This window comes from Panthera onca, chromosome E1 (genome assembly GCF_046562875.1).
Source record: "Panthera onca isolate mPanOnc1 chromosome E1, mPanOnc1 haplotype 2, whole genome shotgun sequence".
NCBI classification, from domain to species: domain Eukaryota; kingdom Metazoa; phylum Chordata; class Mammalia; order Carnivora; family Felidae; genus Panthera; species Panthera onca.
Window position 1 is genome coordinate 2,453,638 of NC_138352.1, and position 19,464 is coordinate 2,473,101.

The following is a 19,464-nucleotide window of genomic DNA, read 5'->3' on the forward strand; positions in this document are numbered from 1 at the left end:
TTAGAAAAGGTGACCCTGAGCCAGAACCTCTGGGTATATACTTTATTAACTGAGCACCACCAACACCTGAAATGTCCTCCTTGCCAGAATTACTGGACCCAAAGTTTTAGGCTCAGGAGAACCCCGAGCTATGATTTTTCACTACATTGCACCCCCACCCCCCGCGACCCCCCACCGCCAGTGCTGCACTTCAGAGATCTCTGCGAGGCCAGGCTCTCATATATCCCCACCCTAAAGCACCAACCAAGCGGCTGTCATTTTCCAACCAATCCCTGTCTCATCCCTTCCTGTCCCCTTTCTCTTCCTCCATTGGTCTCAATACCATTCCTAAATATCAAGATGGGAAAAGGGGGGCAACCCTTTGTAATACACATGACCCACTCTGAATGGAGTTATTCCCCAAAGATATGACTCAGGACATCAAAGCCCCAGCCCAGGAATCAGAATTTACACGTGCTTTTGCCTTTACGATCAAAATCGATAAATGCCACATAACCACATAACCACGGGGAAACGTCTGGCCCTCTGACTTAACATGATACCATGTAGTTTTTTCCAGCTGTGAAATGGGCGCAATTCCTGCCTGTCTCCGCTCTGGCAGTGTGGAAAGAGGAACGAGCAGGGGATGATACAATTTGGCATTCTTGGGACTTTCCCACGGGATTCACATCACTGGAAATGCTCTGTCAAAACGCTTCCAGCTTTCTCCACTCTCAACACGTGGACCTCGAAGCAACTGCCTTATGATGTGCAAAGAGCCCGCCGAAAAGAGGGTCTGAGATGTTTTATCTTCAGGTGCCCTGCGAGCTTCACACCAAGTGGTGCCAAAATTGTAATTGCACACAGGAAGGGAGATACAGTGAGTCTAGCTTTTCACCGCCTCGGAAAACTAGGGTCTAGAGCTGACTGTTTTCTGTAATCCGTAGCACAGCTAAGGCACCGGGACAATGTTCTGGACCAGCGGTCGGCAAACCGTGTGGGCCGTTTCTTGTTTGTTAAATGAAGTTGCGGTTGTGGTTGTGGTTGTTGTTAAATACAGTTTTAATGGAACACGGCACTACTCGTTCATTCTGTGGCTTTCGCCGCACGGCAGTAGCATTGAGTACTTTCGACACAGACTGCATGGCCTGGCAAAGTTGAAAATATTTACTGTCTGACTCTAAAAATAAATAAATAAATAAATAAATAAATAAATAAAAATAAAAATAGATAAATAAATAAAAATTAAAAAATAGAAATTTAAAACTGACAGGGGCGCCTGGGTGGCTCAGTCAGTTAAGCGTCTGACTTCGGCTCAGCTCACGATCTCACGGACTGTGAGTTCGAGCCCCGCGTCAGGTTCTGTGCTGACAGCTCAGAGCCTGGAGCCTGTTTCGGATTCTGTGTCTCCCTCTCGCTCTCTGCCCCTCCCCTGCTCACGCTCTGTCTCTCAAAAATAAATAAGTGTTAAAAAAAAAAACCTCAAACTGACACTTGATTCAGCTATTAGAAAACTTTTACACAAGGTCGAAACACCTTGGGCATGGGAATCTACTTTTTCAACTGGAAATTTTTATGAAATTTAAATTCAGATCAGATGCCACCGATGAAAATTTAGCATCTGACTTGGGATTGCTGTAAGCATAAATGCACACTGGATTTGGCGGACTTGGTAACAACAACAACAACAAATGTTTTTACCCCTAATTTCTATGTTGATTACATATTGAAACGATAGTGGCTTGGATATACTGGGTAACTGAAATCCATTCTCAAAATGAACTTCACCTGTTTCTTCTCACTTTCATGTGGCTACTAGAAAAATTTTAAACCACTTTCAATTGAAACCACCGCGGCTTGCATTTGTGGCTCACATATCTCTGTCGGACGTGCTGGTCTAGACCCTGATCTAGATCAATGGGGTCTGAGGCTCAAGCCATTAGGCTGCACTGAGACTCGTTGAGGCTGGCTGGTCAGGAAAGCGTTTCCATGCGTTTCCAAGCTAACTAAGTGGAACACGGACAATTAGGGATACATTTGGAGAGGCTTCCCTTTTCTTCTTTTTTTTTTTTTTAGTGTTTATTTTTGATAGAGAGAGAGAGAGAACCAGAATCCAAAGCAGGCTCCAGAGCCAGACGTGGAGCGCGAGCTCATAAGCTGTGAGATCATGACCCGAGCTGAAGTCAGATGCCCAACCGACTGAGCCACCCAGGTGCCCCGAAGGTTCCCTTTTCTGAGGACTGGCGATTACCTGGACCTCTAGAGAGGTGATAATTGCTCACCGCGTGCTATGGTGGAAAGCACTGGGGTTTTAAAATCGAAACCCGGAGCTGAAGTCCTGATTTTGCCTTTGATTAGCTTTGTAACCTTGGACAATTTACTTATCTGAGCCACAGTTTCTTATCATTAGAATGGGACTACCAAAATACCTCATGGGCCATGGTGAGAATCAAGTGAGAAGAAACTTACAAATTAAAATGCCTTGTAAAATGTAAAACTGTACCCAAACCGCCGTAGTTACTGCTCCTTCTGTTGGGCAATGCATCTGGCTGGGTCTTGAGATCTGTTTTGCCCATTTCCCTGTTATGCCACGGCTCTGTAAGGGACACGCATGAGAACAGGGCATTGCCACACGCCCGTATGACGCAAAAACCAAAGAAGATCGGACCCTTTGCCCAAGACGAGCTCTTCTTTCTGTAAAAGTTTTCTTAGATGGTCGTCAGATCGAACACTTCCCAAATATAAAAAAGCCTGGGAACTTCCACTTACAAAGTAGTCAGCTTCACAGGGACAGAAAGTAGGATGGCAGTTGCAAGGGAGGATGGGAAGTCAGTGTGTAATGGGAAGACAGAACCGTCCTGGAGACAGACGGTGGTGATGGTCGCACAGCCCTGTGAATGCACTCAGTGCCACTGAACCATACCCTTAAAAAATGGTCAAGACGGGGGCGCCTGGGTGGCTCAGTCGGTTAAGCGTCCGACTTCCGCTCAGGTCACGATCTCGCGGTATGTGAGTTCGAGCCCCGCGTCGGGCTCTGGGCTGACTGCTCAGAGCCTGGAGCCTGTTTCAGATTCTGTGTCTCCCTCTCTCTCTGACCCTCCCCCGTTCGTGCTCTGTCTCTCTCTGTCTCAAGAATAAATAAACGTTAAAAAAAAATTAAAAAAAAAAATGGTCAAGACGGTGAATTGTATGTGAGGTCTATTCCACGACAATCCTTTTCCTTTAAATGTCTTAATTTAGGTTCCAGTTAGTTCGCGCAGTGTAATATTAGCTCCAAGTATACAACAGAGTGATTCAACACTTCATACGTCACCCGGTGCTCATCACAAGTACACCTCTTCATCCCCATCACCTATATACCCACCCCCCGCCCTTTTCCTCTTTAATGTTTATCTTTTTTTTTTTTAATTCTTTTTTCTTAATGTTTTTATTTATTTTTGAGACAGAGAGAGACAGAGCATGAGCAGGGAAGGGGCAGAGAGAGAGGGAGATACAGAATCGGAAGCAGGCTCCAGGCTCTGAGCCATCAGCCCAGAGCCCGAGGCGGGGCTCCAACTCACAGACTGTGAGATCGTGACCTGAGCGGAAGTCGGACGTTCAACCGACTGAGCCACCCAGGCGCCCCTAATGTTTATCTTTTGAGAAAGAGAGTGAGCGCATGTGTGAGCGTGGGAAGGACAGCGTGAGGGAGACAGAGGATCCAAAGCAGGCTCAGCCCCATCAGCACAGAGCACGACACCCGGCTCGAATCCACGACCCAAGAGACCATGACCTGAGTGGAAATCAAGAGTTGCACACTGAACCGACTGAGCCACCCAGGTGCCCCCCTCATCCCAATTCTCAAAAAAGCCTGGGAACGTGTCATTCTTCAGTGAGTGTGGCTCCCACCTGCTTCCTACCTCACGGTGGCCATCTAACAGAGAGTCTGTCTTTTTCACTATGAAAAAAAAAATATTTAAGGACAGGGACTTTTACATTTGATGGATCTTTGGTTTGGACGCTAATTTGAGGGTGCTGGGCTGCGCCAGCCAACGGGAGAACTTTAGAAAAGGACTTCTCTCAGAGACAATGTTGCATGAATGCCCGATTCCTGCCCTGCTGGTTACTTGTCTGGCTCGTGATGGCCTAGAGTTAAATGTCTTTATCATTGTTATTTTAAAAAATTTTTTTTAACGTTTATTTATTTTTGAGACGGAGAGAGACACAGCATGAACGGGGGAGGGGCAGAGAGAGAGGGAAACACAGAATAGGAAGCAGGCTCCAGGCTCTGAGCCATCAGCCCAGAGCCCGACGCGGGGCTCGAACTCGCGGACCACGAGATCGTGACCTGAGCCGAAGTCGGACGCTCAACCGACTGAGCCACCCAGGCGCTCAGTTTTTTTTATTGTTATTTTTTAATGTTTATTTATTTTTGAGAGAGAGAGAGAGACAGAGCATGAACAGGGGAGGGGCACAAAGAGACAGACACACACACACACACACACACACACACACACACACACACACACACACAGAATCTGAAGCTGGTTCCGCGCTCTAAGCTGTCGGCACAGAGCCTGACCTGGGGCTCCAACTCATGAACTTCGAGATGAAGTTGGCCGCTTAACCGACTGAGCCACCCAGGTGCCCTGAGTTAAAAGTCCTTGATATTGGCATTCTGGAGGGTTCACAGTAACGATGCTCCCAAGTAACACGGTTTGACTATGACGACTTGCACAGACCCTGACAGTCCAGAAAGAATGATTAAATGCAAAATGCATGCTCATCCCCCCCATCCCTAACATGCGTCCATGAAAACACCAGCTCCTTATTGAGAAAGGACCGTCTCGTTTCATGACCCTCCCCCTCCATCTGCTAGTCAGCCTGGGGCTCCGACTGAGAGCAACTCTACAGCAAGACCAATTCCAAATCCTTTCCTTTTGGAAAGGTAGTGCGTGCTTTTGCTACCAAGGGCTGAATCTGACTTGGGTTCCACAAGGACACGGCTGCCAACCCCTTAGTCTTTCTGACTCCGCGATTCAATGTCCAGATTTCTCCAAGCAGACAAGGAGGTTTCAAAAAAAAACCAAAAAACAAAGGTGTAAGGTTCTCCGGTGTTTCGTCAGATCTCCCTGCCAGGTCAATAAACCACGAAAACCAATATCCGATCCCACAAGGAAAATACAAACTTGCAGCTCATATTTTCAAGATATCAGTGCATCATCGCATATTTATCTTTTCTCCTGGATTTTTATAAGCAGCCCTCTGAGGTGTCTTGTTTACGGAATACCTGCGTCATTATGCCAGGGTGCAGGAATGAAAAAGCTGATAAAAAGATTTAAGAAGGAGCTGGGTGATGGACTTTAATTCAAAAAAAAAAAAAAAATCTTTTGTGACGAACTCATAGAAATAGCATCATACACCGATGCTTAACCTGTCCTAAGTTTTGGACCCAACTGAATAGAAATAGAGCAATTTAACGCCAAGGGACGGGCTCAGGATAGGCTTTATGCTGGTGCAAGCAGAAGTCTGCAACCCGTGGCTGCCACAAGACTGCAAATCATTTCCAGGACGCTCGGCGTAATCTACCTGACCCCGTAAGGGAAGGTAACTACATTCTTCACAGTGCAGGAAAAAGCAAGAGTGCACATTTGATCTGCCCCTTCCAACACTGGCTCGCCTTTGGGGTGGTATTCTAGCCCCAAGAATTCATCTGATGCCAATATTGAATAGCCAAACTGGTAAGGTGCAGCATCTATCGGCCGCTTTATGAGCATCAGCTCGAGCAGGAGGGGTCATCCCCTCGTGTTTATAAATGAGAAGCTGGGGCACCTGGGTGGCTCAGTCGGGTAAGCGTCCGACTCTTGGTTTCAGCTCTGGTCACGATCTCCTGGTTCGTGGGTTCAAGCCCCGCGTCGGGCTCTGTGCTGACAGCATGGAGCCTGCTTGGGATTCTGTCTCCCTCTCTTTCCCTGCCCCTCCTTGCTCTCTCTCTCGCTTTCTCAAAAATAAATAAACATTAAAAAATGTTAATATTATATATATGTGTGTGTGTGTATATGTGTATATATATATGTGTATATATATGTGTATATATATATACATACACACACACACACATACATATATATACCTGGGTGGTCCAGTCCATTAACCGTCCAACTTCGGCTCAAGTCATGATCCCATGGTTCGTGAGTTCAAGCCCCACATCGGGCTCTGTGCTGACAGCTCACAGCTCGGAGCCTGGAGCCTGCTTCAGATTCTGTGTCTCCCTCTCTCTCTGGCCCTTCCCCTCTCGAGCTCTGTCTCTCTCTCTCTCTCTCTCTCTCTCTCTCTCTCTCAAAAATAAATAAACATTAAAAAAATTTTTAAATATATATATATGTGTGTGTGTGTATATATATATGAAGCTGAACGAATTAGTCATTATTGACTGCCATGAAGAACCAAAGATAGGACATGCTAGAACTCAACTCAAGGCCACAGGGGTAGCTGGCCTTCACGGCAGAATGCGAGATTTCTCCATACCGTGGTTGTGGGGACAAGCCTTGGTTCTGGAGAGCCTTGTCCATCCTGGCTTGTGCACTGAACAAGCACTCAGTGTGTGCCAGGCCCCGGAGGCACTGGAAGCAGAGCTAGGAACAAGACAGACCTCATCTCTGGCAAAGAGGAGGGTTTCCACACAAGCTCCGGCGTGAAGACAGAAGGCTTTGAGCTGCAAGAAGCAGAAGCTCCCATCTCAGCTATCAGACCGTTTGCTGAGAAACCAACTGCAACTCAGATAAGTGGAGAGGTCTGGGGACAGGTCTGACCTCAGGAAAGCGATCAAGGCACTTGTGTTTACTACTGAACATAAACCCACAGCCAATCACAAGGCCCTAAAGGGGAAAGACTGAGACAGAACTGTCCTGGGAAATGAATCCTGCACCTTCTCCTTGCTTCCCCCTTGCCAGTGCTCCTCTCCTTAACTTTGGCCCCATAATCAAAGGGAGAGCGGTCCGTCTACTATGCAAGCAACGGGGTCTTTCCAGAATTAGGGTCTTTCCTGTTTGCGAAACCTATTGTGGCACCTATCCATCTTTTAGGAAAATGACCAGTAGCATCCAGGGAAGCTGTTGTACTGGCTAAAAGTTGAAATAGACTTACAGGAATGATAGCAATTAGTTTTAGTGTCTTTGAGACCTTCTGAGAACAGAAGCGCAATTGAATGCAAAGAAAAGCACTTGCTGCTTCATATACAATTGAACAATGGGAGTTCTTGCTGTGTTGAAAGAGTTATTCAAGCCACTTCATGCCTAGAATAACATTTGAAGGTCACCGAACTCCTTTGTTTGCTTAAGTGCTAGCTGCCTCTGCGAACTGTCTAGCAATGCGGGGAGAGTTACGACCAGGTTGTAACCGGGGATCTAAGTTTGGAAAGTTCCAATACCTTTCTTCACCTCGCTTTGGAAGAGAGGCCCCAGGCTGCACACTCATGGTACCTGTAGCCCAGAGGCAGCCAGCATTTGTAGGGTACTTGGCTGGCTGCAGGGAAGGCACTATTCGTTAATGGCAATGGCAGCCTGAGGGTGTTTTGTCCTTGCTTAAAAGAAGCAGATAACTGATAGAGAAAGGCAAATGGCAGTCAAATCCTGCTCTCCTGAGACACTGAATGAAATAGGCAAGACAGAGGAAATCGGGTACAATTTCAGAAATTACTACGTTAAGAAATCTATCTTCTGAGCTCCTCTTGCATTCTGGACTTATGACCTGGGGAGGTAGTTTATCAACCGGCACCTTTGAGGCCAACCGGTGGCCCTTCTGACTCTCTCTATCCTTGTTCTGGCAACCCCCCCCCCCCCAACAAGTCCCCAAGGCAACGCCAGGATGAAAGAGAATGTATCAAGTTTCAAAGGGTTGACAGCAAAGAGAATGTGACAAACAAAATGAGGAGCAGGAAGTGTTGGTCTTCATAGGATCCTTACCCCCCCCCCTTTTTTTTACTGTGGTAAAATATACATTACCAAAATCGACCGTTTTCACTATTTAAAAAAATTTTTTTTGACATTTATTCATTTTTGAGAAACGGAGCACAAGTGGGGGAGGGGCAGAGAGAGAGGGAGACACAGAATCAATCCAAAGCAGGCTCCAGGCTCCGAACTGTCAGCACAGAGCCCGACGCGGGACTCGAACTCACAAACTGCGAGATCATGACCTGAGCCGAAGTCGGACGCTTAGCCGACTGAGCCACCCAGGCGCCCCATCGTTTTAACTATTTTTAAATGTACAATTCAGTGCTGTTAAGTACATTCACGATGTTGTTCGACCACGACCACCACCCATTCCCAGACTTTTTCATCATCTCAAGAAGAAACTCCATACTCATCGGACAACAACTTCCAATCCCTCCCAACTCCTCCCCCCACCCCCATGACCTCTAATCTCCTGTCTGTCTCTATGTATGGACTTGGCTATTCTAGGTACCTCGTATGAGTGGAATCACACAACACGTGTGTGTCCTTTTGTGTCCGGCTTCTTTCACTTGGGCATAATGTCTTCAAGGTTCATCCATGTTGTAGCGAGTGCCAGAATTTCATTGCTTTTTAAGGCTGACTAATAGTCCATGGCATGGATAGACCACATTTTGTTTATCCATACATCTGCTGATGGATATTTGGGTTGTTTCCACCCTTTGGCTATTATTGTGAGTAACGCTGTTACAAACATTGGTGTACAAGTAACTGTTTGAGTCCTGAGAACTGACTTATAACACGTGTGTATGGTTTATATTCAAAGGTTTGGGGTGAAAAAGCCATTCTTGGTAATTTTAATTTTTCTTTTTTTTTTTTTCTTGCAAATTAAGTAAGTCACTTCTTATTCTATTTCAGGTGACAGCTACTCTTGAAAAAGTAACCCTGGAAATGACTTGAAACTCGGCAATAGATTATACAGATCTTCTCATACCTTTTTTTTTTTCTTTTTTTTTTTTTTTTTTTTGAGTACACAATTCAGTGGTTTTTAGTACATTCACAGGGCTGTACAACTATCACCGCTATCTAGTTCCGGAACATTTTCAGTCACACCCCGCCCTTCCCTCCTCCCAGCTCCTATCAACCACCAACGTATGTTCTGTCTCTAGGGATATGCCTACTCTGGATATTTTATACCGATGGTATCATTCAACACGTGGCCTTTTGTGACTACTTCTTTAATTTAGAATATTTTTTTAATGTTTATTTATTTTTGAGAGAGAGACAGAAACAGAGACAGAGAGTGAAAGCAGCGGAGGGACAAAGAGAGACAGGGACAGTTTCTGAAACGGGCTCCGCTGCGGAGAGCAGAGAGCCTGATGTGGGGCTTGAACTCACGAACTGCGAGACCATGACCCGAGCCAAAGTCAGAAGCTCAAACGACTAAGCCCCCCCAGGGGCCCCTAGAATCGTGTTTTTAAGATTCATCCATGTCATAGTATATATCAGTATTTCCTTCCTTCCTTTTTTTTTTTTTTTTTAAAACCAAATAATGTTCCATTGCATGGAAACACCACATTTTGTTCATTCATTCCTTAGCTGATAGACATCTGGGTTGTTTCTACTTTTGGGTTAGTATAAATAATGCTGCTATAAACATAATGTGTACCAGCCTTTGTGTGGACGTAGGTCACACGTCTTCAGTTCTCTTGGGTAGACACCTAGGGGTGGAACGGCTGGGCCACATGGCAACTCTGTGTTTAACCTGCTGAGGAACCGTCAAACTGTTCTCTGTAGCAGCCGCCCCATTTTACATCCCTGCCGATAACGTGTCATCCTTACTTTTTGGGTGACAGGTGTTAAGTTACTTGTAGAAACAAGAAAAGTCAAACAAGTGACTTCGAAAGCCAAGAGTAAGCTACAGAAGGGTAAGGTTTTCTTTGCTTCCGTCACCGTTATTTTACACGTGGGCACATCCAATGGACAAATACCATGGGCAACTATCCAGCCACATGGCCTCTTTTCATTACCAACGGAGAGCTAAACTGGACACAACAGACTATTAGAAGCTGCGGTAGCACATCCAAATCTACTGATTATGTGGCACAGACGGAAAGTGGAGAAGGAGTTAGGAATGGAGCAGAGCAGCGGGGTCTGCGGTTACCCAGGAGGCGTCTCATGGGAAAAAAGGCTTCACCTGTGCCTAGATGGCACTAGCTTGGCAAGAAGAGGGGGGGAGGTCACAGCCTACAAGCAAATCCTACACACTTCCTTGCCCACAGCAAAACGTCACTTCTTCCCAGGAGCCCTGACGATGCACAACAGAATAATAATAATAAAAATAAAACGTAACAATAATAAAATAAAATAATAAAAATATAAAATAATAACAAAAATAAAAGCCACCACCCTGTTCTAACTTCTCTAGGTCAGCATGGTTCTAAACTGTGTATACGTCTTCAATCCTTAACAACCCTTTGAGGTAGGTAAGTGTTTTGTGTTTTGTTTTGTTTTGAAGATTTTTATGTTTAAGTAATCCCTACACCCAGGTGCCGGGGTGGCTCAGTCAGGTAAGCGTCCGACTCTTGCTTTCGGCTCAGGTCATGATCTCACAGTTTGTGAGTTCGAGCCCTGCATCGGGCTCTGTGCTACAAGTGTGGAGCCTGCTTGGGATTTCTCTCTCCCGCTTTCTCTGCCCCCCCTTGGCTTGCTCCCTCTCTCTCTCTCTCTCTCTCTCTCTCTCAAAACAAACAAACAAACAAAGTAATCTCTACACCCAACATGGGGCTTGAACTCACAACCCCGAGATCAAGAGTTGCATGCTCTTCTAAGCCAGCCAGGTGCCCCAAGGTAGATTAAGTACTTTTATCCCCATTTTACAGATAAGGAAACTGGTGCACAGACAGGCTGCACAACTTGCCCGAAGCTATGAAGCAGGTGAGTTGGGATTTGAACCCAGGGAGTCCGGTTTCAGGATTCACTGTCCCCTGTCTCTGGCATAATCTCCTCGGCCATTTGGGTGGCATCCAGATAAAAGGTTATTTATTTATAAGGCTGGAAAAAGTACCCTGTAAGGAACGTGAGTTTCCTCACCCTCCCGTGCTGCTGACAGTTTCAGGTTGATATTAGGAAGAGTTTTTTAAAGAGGTGGGAGACAGCAGTACCGAAGAGAGCAAGGAGAGAAGAGGTCACAGGGGGAGTTAGCAGCGGGGACAAAATTAGAAGCCAGGAGCCCAAGGTTCTCAGCCCTCGTCCTGGAAAGCCTTCCTCCTACACACATCGTGACACACGGCAATTAAAAGAAGCATACCCACTCACAGAAATCCCCGAGATTTTTAAGTAAAAATTTAAATTAATGAGTCCATCTAATTTGGACGCACAAAATGCGTGGGTGGAAGACATTTCTGGAGCCGACGGCTGATGTGACAGTTATTTCGCGAAAAGGAAGAGAAGTTGCCTGCCTTCAGATTTGAATGTTTCCAAATGGGATTCTAAACCCCAGCCTGGAACAACACACAGGACGAGGGCTGAATATAGAGATTCTATGGGAGAAAATCCCTTCGGCTTACCCAGTCAACCCATCGTGCAGGAAAATGAAATGGACTATCCCCTTCTAGTTCACCCTTCATGAGAGCGCGCCCAAGAAAGGCAGCAGGTTCCCTATCTAGCTCATACGCTCCTATCCATTGGAAATTGGATTCCTAAATGCTCTGTGGAGGACAGAATCATCTATTCAAAGACTTCATTAAGCTATCGCAATGGATCTGAATCAGAGGGTTTGGGGACACACTGGGTGTGTAGTATATATGACCGTTTCTGCTCACTCCTCCAGAAGCAAGGTAGAATCTCAACCCCACCTATAGATCGCCCCCTAATAATGTGCCTTATAGGACTGTCCACAAGGCAAACCACAAACTCCTGGAAAAATCACGTCGTCCCTGGTTTTCCTTTCTCTTCTTTCTCTGCCCTCCGCCCCATTCCCAGAGGAAGACAGTTCCAGAACTGCTGACAACCCCCCAGAGGAGGAAGGCCTTTCTTCCTTCCTCCTCTTGGGCAGATGGTATTTGCATACTGACATATTGTAAATCTAGTCACCCAGGTAACGGGCTCCAGTTAGCAACAGCGCAATGAAGGTCAGCCTGATTCCTTCTAAAATTAGAAGTCAGACCAATCTGATTTTTAACTGTTCAAGGTAGGATGCCCAGTTAGATGGCGAATTCGGTTCTTACAGTGAATTTTCACTTGGGAGATTCGGCACTAGTTAATAAAGGCCAGGTGGGGCATTTCAACACGACACCGACATCGGTTTTGACATGTTGAATGAAGTTTCAGCCGCAAGAAGTTGCTGTTTTCTGTAAATAATCCTACTAGAACGCTAGTCTCTGTCAGTAAAGTCATCTTTGGCCTCGGCTCTCCCTTGACCTTCATAGTCAGTTGGTCGTTAAGGACTGCTGTTCTGTGCCAGGCATTTCAGCCTTTATGCAGTTGGCCTCCCCGACTCCGCTGTGGCCCCCTCTCCCTGCACAACCTCTCCCCACCCCCTTCCAAAGTGACTGGCATTGATCCAGGACCATCTTTTCCAGCCTCTTTTGTCCTGGTCCACAGGCATCCCTCTTACTGGGATCTGCGCCCTTCTTTTCCGTCCCTGACCATGGACAGCGGTCTTGGACAGGCTTCAAGGAACGCATAGATGGTGTACAATCCTCCCCCCCACCATTAATTCTAAAAAGGTCCATGCGCCCCCAAAACGTGAAGACCCACCAACTGTCTAATTACAGATGGTACCTACATTGGCATTTCCCTCAATGATTTGAAGGAATGACAGTTCCAAAGGATGTTAAAATGGTGAGGGAAAAAGAGCTCCAAAGTCAAGTGAGTGACTGTTTCAACTGAGTGTGGGAAACACTAAGTCAAACAGAGTTGGATGGGTTTTTTTAATTTTTTTTTTTTTTTAGTTTATTTATTTATTTTGAGAGACAGAGAGAGAGAAAGCACAAGCAGGGGAGGAGCAGAGAGCAGAGACAGAATTCCACACAGGCTCCCGCACCATTCGTACAGAGCCCCACGCGGGGCTCGAACTCACGAACCTCAAGACCATGACCTGAGCTGAGACCAAAAGTTGGGACACTTAACCGGCCGAGCCACCGGGGCCCCTGGATGGGTTTTTTAATGCAGGCTATCTCAGGGCCTTTGCTGTACTGCCACATGCCATGGATCACTGATTTCACAGTGGAGCCCCATTCCCAGCAGACACTTCTAAGTGGTCCTTGGTCTCCGATAGGAAAGTTGAGCTTTATTTCCCCCTAACAACCACCTAAGCCGTGCACTGCTTTGTGATAGTTCTTCCCTTATGGTTTTGAGCTACTTATGTTTTACTCTATATATGTAACCATTACTAGAAATTGTATCATTGCACTTCCACATTATGGCGTGTGTGTGTTTTATATCGTTTTATATCTGTCTCCCCTACTAGACTGGAAGCCATTTGACACTAGGCTACACACCTCGGTAACTTTACATCCCCAGGGCCAAGCTAGCCAGACCTTAGAAATGGTGCAGAACTGGGGGCGCCTGGCCGGCTCGGTCAATGCAGCACCCGACTCTTGATCTCAGGGCTGTGAGGTCAAGCCCCACACTGGGTGTAGAGATTACTTAGGAAAAAAAAAAAGAAAGAAAGAAAGAAAGAAATGTTGAATAACTGAATGTATAAATGAAGGTTGATAACTGGATAATGAACTCCTTCAGAATACAAACTGCATTTTGACCTTCTTATATTCCCACGGCACCCAGAGAAGTTTTTCATATAGCAAAAGTCAATAAAATTTTTAAGACCTAAATCCCTTAGGAAATATTTATGGAACATCAGTTATGTCCTGGGTACCGAGGACATTAATATGATAACAGGCAATCGGGGAGCTTAGATTCCAGTAAGGGAGACAGACATGTAAACAAAAAATGATGGTAAAATATAAACACTCTAAAAGGAAGGACAGGCTGTCTGGGAGCACAGGTGGAGTATTTCGTTCTGTACGTGCTGGCAGGGAGGCGCGAGGGGTCAGTACTAGGATACTCGGGATTGATGGTGGCACCCAGGTCCCCAACTAGACCACATTTGCGGGGGAAACGGGTCAAGAGGCAGCTCCAGTTGAGTGAGTACAGATACCCACTGGGTGAAGCTTTGGCCTCAACCCCAATGTGGATCCCAAGCCCCAGTGAATGGGCCTCCACCACCTGGAGCTGGTAGGTTCTTGTTGCCCAGGGAGAGCTGTGCCAGGGCCTACAGCCACACCCGCGGCACGGCTGCACCATCCCCAAGTCCACGGTCAGAGCCCAGCCCTATGTTGTTACTCTGAGACCAAAGGATGGATCCAGAGAAAAGAACACAGGAAAGGGGCGCCTGGGTGGCTCAGTCGGTTGAGCGTCCGACTTCGGCTCAGGTCATGATCTCACGGTCCGTGAGTTCGAGCCCCGCGTCGGGCTCTGTGCAGACCGCTCAGAGCCTGGAGCCTGCTTCGGATTCTGTGTCTCCCTCTCTCTCTGCCCCTAACCCACTCGCATTCTGTCTCTGTCTCTCTCAAAAATAAATAAACACTAAAAAATAAATAAACAAACAAAAGAAGAGAACACAGGAAAGAAAAGAATGGAAGTGCTCCTCTCCTTTATGAGAACTAGGGCATGGCCAGTCTCATTCGCCCATCGGCCCTTCCAGGCAGGGCAACCTCAGAGCCCAAGAATCCCAGAACTTACAACCCGCAGTTCTGAGGGGAATCCTGGAGTTCCCAAGAGACAGTATACGCCAAGGAAGACAGATGACGCTCCTAGACAGAAGTCCAATAGACGTTCCTCTCTTGACCCCTCCAAGAAGGTTCTTCCGCTCTTTAGGAAAGCAGTGAGGCAGAGGGTAAAACACCCCAACACCCAGGCCTGAGTATTTTTAAAAAACGTCCAGTTTAAGACTGAGAACTACTGGGGTAACAGGAGGAGAGAAAGTGAGAAAGAAAGCCCTGTAGGGGCAGGCTGTTAGAACTGATTCATACATGAATCACATGTTCATTGCCTTGGCAGGTGGGGTGGGGTCAGTGAATGAAACCCATGGCTAAAACGACATAATTCCTCAGCAAATTAAACACTTGGGAATATCACTCGCCTATACATAGAAATATGCTTGTTTTAATATTTTTACCTTGGTACATGGGTACCAAGAAATATTCCTCTATGGTTTCGAAAACAACAGGGCCTTGTGGTGATGAATTACCAACGATACCCAGCTGCACGGGTTGGAGAGGACAGAAAACGGCATGGCCTGGAAACCTGGAGAACCCATGCCCTGTCTACAGAAGGTAGCAGCAACCCAGCTCTCGTGGATGCTTGCCAACATCTTCAAAATATTTCTCCAGAAAAGCTAGAAATCTAGATTTTTATATTAATGGCCTAACTTCTAAATGTTGGCTTAGATTAAAACAAAATGAAACAGGGGCGCCTGGGTGGCTTGGTCGGTTGAGCGTCCGACTTCAGCTCAGGTCATGATCTCACGGTCCGTGGGTTCGAGCCCCGCGTCGGGCTCTGTGCTGACAGCTCAGAGCCTGAAGCCTGTTTCATGCTCTGTCTCTCTGTTCATGCTCTGTCTCTCTCTGTCTCAAAAGTAAATAAACGTTAAAAAAAAAAAAAATTAAAAAAAAAAAAAAAAACGAAACAAAACAAAACACAGGGGCGCCTGGGTGGTTCAGTTGGTTAAGCAACTGACTCCTGCTCAGGTCATGATCTTGCCCTCGGTGGGTTCAAGCTCCGCGTTGGGCTCTGTGCTGACAGCTCGGAGCCTGGAGCCTGCTTTGGATTCTGTGTCTCCCTCTCTCTCTGCCCCTCCCCCAATCGCGCTCTGTGTGTGTGTGTGTGTGTGTGTGTGTGTGTGCGCACGCGCGTGTATGTGTGTGTGTCTCTCTCTCTCAAAAATAAACATTAAAAAAAATTTTTTAAATCACAAACCTCACAACCCTCTGAATAAACATAAAAAATTGGTAAGCAGCTACCTTTAGCCATATGGTTTTAACCTCCAATTACATGTAACTCAGTTACGATAAAAAGAAAGAACGGAGGTGCTTGGTCAGAATCATGCTGCCAAGGGTGACATTTAGAGGCAAGCAACTTCATTAGTGCTTGAGGCTCAGGGCGGTTATGGGAAAGGGGAAGATATAAAACACTGTAAATATCTGAGCACCGTAAATCCTTCGTCATCTCAATATTGCTACTGGTCAGAAAGCTTAAGTTAGAAAACAAAGGGCACAACTTATTAGAACAATAATAACAGTGATTAGTATTTCCTGAACGTTTACAGTGTAAGAGGCAAGGGCTAAGTGCTTTACATAAAAATTACCCCATTTAATCCTGAAAGACAAATTACCATCTCAGTTTTCAAATGAGGACATGGGGCGGGGGCGGGGCACACAGAGAGAAGGTAAGGAAAGCGTCAAAGGTCACGCCATCTGTGGAGCTAGGGGGTGACCCGAGTCTTTCCTGCTGCAAGTCCTGGGCTGGGCATCGCTCTGCAGCTTTGAGGCAGGGAGTGGTCTGAAGGAGAGAACGGACTGAAATATAGAATAAAAGTGTATAGTCAGTAGAGGTCTGGGCGAGAACCTAATGAAATAAAGTGGGCCCGGGGCGCCTGGGTGGCTCAGTCGGTTAAGCGTCCGACTTCGGCTCAGGTCATGATCTTGCAGTGCGTGAGTTCGAGCCCCGCGTCGGGCTCTGTGCTGGCAGCTCAGAGCCTGGAGCCTGTTTCGGATTCTGTGTCTCCCTCTCTCTCTCTGACCCTCCCCCGTTCATCCTCTGTCTCTCTCTGTCTCAAAAGTAAATAAACGTTAAAAAAATTAAAAAAAAAAAAAAAATGGGCCCATAAACAAGTGAAAAACGTAAAACTTTTAACCTCGGGTCACCGGTATCGCCTCAGTTTAGCCATGAGGGAACAAGTGAAAAAAAAAATTGTTTAATGCAAACTCAACACCTATCAGATTAGTAAAGATTTAAAAGGCTACCCAGTGTTGGTGAGGTGGAGGGAACAAATCCTGAACCACACTGCTGGGGGGAGCAAGGTGGTTAGGAAGATGATCCGGCGATTAAAATTTAAGATGTTTATACTGTTTGACCTAGCCACTCTACCTAGGAATTTCTTCCAGAGAAGCTCTTATGCAATTGTGCAAAGATTTATATGCTTAAGATTCTTCACGGCTACATGATATGCAGTAGAAAGAAAGCTGGAAAAACTCCAGTTGTCCATCAGTGGGACCGCTTAGATAAATCAAGGTACATCCAAATAATGAAATACAATACAGACATTAAATCATGAAAGAGATCTCTACTTGCCAAAATGGAAAGATGTCCCAGATGCATAGTTAAGTGGGAAAAAAAAGTAAGCTGCAAAATAGTAGGAATAGGAAGAGTTTCAGTCAAGTGCATACACATGAGAAAAAAGTACAGACATGCCTACTAGTACCTGAACAGGGAGGGGGGGAAAAAAAACCCTAAAAGAATATATATATATAGCCAATTTTTAATCGCAATTACCTAAGAGAGGACTGTGGGAAATGTACTTCTATAAGGTTGGAAGTTTTCACAAGAAGCATGTACATTCCAAGTAAAGAAATAAGCTGACATTAGAAACGTGGCCCTATGCTGAAATTTCAGGGCAGGATTCCAGTTCCTGGGGAGGAGGGTAGATAGACAAAGACCTGGGAGTCTTTAGGACATGGTCAGCCACATAGGTTGTGCACTGCACAAGGGCACCCTCTTGAGATGTGCAGGCTTGGGGCATTATATGGATTCCCGAAACAAATTCAGAAAGGCAACCAAAGCAAAAGGTCAGGCATCTAAGCAGGGCAGGAAGGGGGCTCAGAAAGAAGAGGGTGAGCATGTCAATTCTGAACATCTCAGGATATAGGAGTCAGTGACAAGGCCAGGTCAAGGTGGTCCTGAAAGCGAGCAACACGGTCGCCAACGGAACCTGAGTGTGGCTCTGATTCTCAGATCTGCAGGTGGGTTTAAGACATGAAGCCTTCAAGTGGGCGGAGCCTCTAAAGTACTTCCTGCCTCAGACCCAGATGGGTCTGGGTCCTGAGACAGAAGCGAATGGAGGAAGAAATGCAATGCCCCAAGCTGCCCATTTCGGTACCTCTCTCACTCACACAATTCCCTGTGCTCAAACCTGAGTTTCAACACCTCCAGACTGGTGACAGTGACCAGAAACTGGAAGTTACCCCCAAAACAGGTGGAACCGCCTATCCTTCAAAATATAAAGCGAGCAGACTGTGCACTTAGACCTGTCGAAATAGATCTCTCTCCAATTTGAGTGAACAGTGTTCTAGAATTTCCTTTTCAGGCTAAAGCTCCAAATACCCTCTCCCATAGAAATAACGATATTAGGTCGGCACAGAAACTAGCTGACCCGTAATTGCCCTAAGGAAAAGCCTAATCACCATTTCTAATAACATTTCTGAAGGAAATGCATTGAGTTCCAACAGGGTGTGAGGCAATGAGGAACTTAATTCCTCTTCTCTGTTCCCAAAAATGTGGGAACGTTGCCCAAAGCGTGTTCCTTCAACATCTAAATGATGCGAATATATGTTACACTTTAGAACACTTTTTCTTTTGATACAGGCTTCCATTGTCAAATAAGACCGGGAGAAACTAATTCAAACCAGGCCAAACAGGCTTTATTATTTAAAAAAATTTTTTAATTGTGGTAATATATACACAACATAAAATTGACCATTTTAACCATTTTTTAGTGTACCATTCAGTGGCACTAATTACTGTTACAATATTGTGCAACCATCACCAACCTTTTTTATCATCCCCAAACAGAAACTCTGTCCCTATTAAAATCTCACTCCCCATTCCCTCCCTTCCCAGCCCCTGGCAACCACTGTTCTAATTTCTGTCTCTATGAATTCGACTATTCTAGGGATCTTTTTTAAGTAGAATCACACAATATTTGTCCTTCTGCGTCTTTTGTGAGGACATGCCAAGCTTCAGTCTTCAGGAACGGGTAGGATGGGGAAATGGAGACTATGCCCAGGGTCTAGATAGAGGAGAGAGAGAAGCAGACTTGGGAAGAAAGACATTTCTGGGAGGCTGGGGAGTCAGCAGGTGAAGGTGAACTGGACATAATTAAACACATACTGGTTTGGAGCCTTTGAGCCAAGGAAAGAGATCCGGGCTGGAGCTCGGGACTGAAACCAACAGCATTCTGAAGGTGGGTATGGCGGGGGAATCATGGGGACAGTACACAGTACTCAGGAGGACGCAACAATTAAGGGAGAGAGGAAGCAAGAAAAATTCGGGAAGATGTCTGAAAAATTCAGGATCAGCCAGAAAAAACAGAAGACACCAGGAGCATACCTTCTAAGTGTTTCCCAACCTTCCCTTTGCCCTACTCGTCACTCCTTTCCAGAACCATCTGTCTAAAACACAGATCTACTCCTCATCTGAGTCTCTTGCCCCAAATCTAAAACCTTTAATGATTTTGTCCAGTGTTCAGAGCAAAATCCGAACCTCTTACTGAAGT

The 19,464-nt window shown here is 46.0% G+C and overlaps 1 protein-coding gene across 10 annotated transcripts in view; it reads right to left on the bottom strand.

Moving 5' to 3' along the window:
* Positions 1-19,464, bottom strand: part of PITPNC1 (phosphatidylinositol transfer protein cytoplasmic 1) — a 268,141-nt gene that overhangs the window by 135,983 nt on the left and 112,694 nt on the right. Inside the window, exon 1 of one of the 10 annotated variants that reach the window (XM_078438273.2) lies at positions 8,422-8,893. The exons of the other annotated variants lie outside the window; for them this stretch is intronic. The gene's annotated coding sequence lies outside the window, so the exon portion shown is untranslated. Of the gene's footprint in view, positions 1-8,421; positions 8,894-19,464 lie in introns of those variants that run through there. 10 annotated transcript variants of the gene reach the window in all.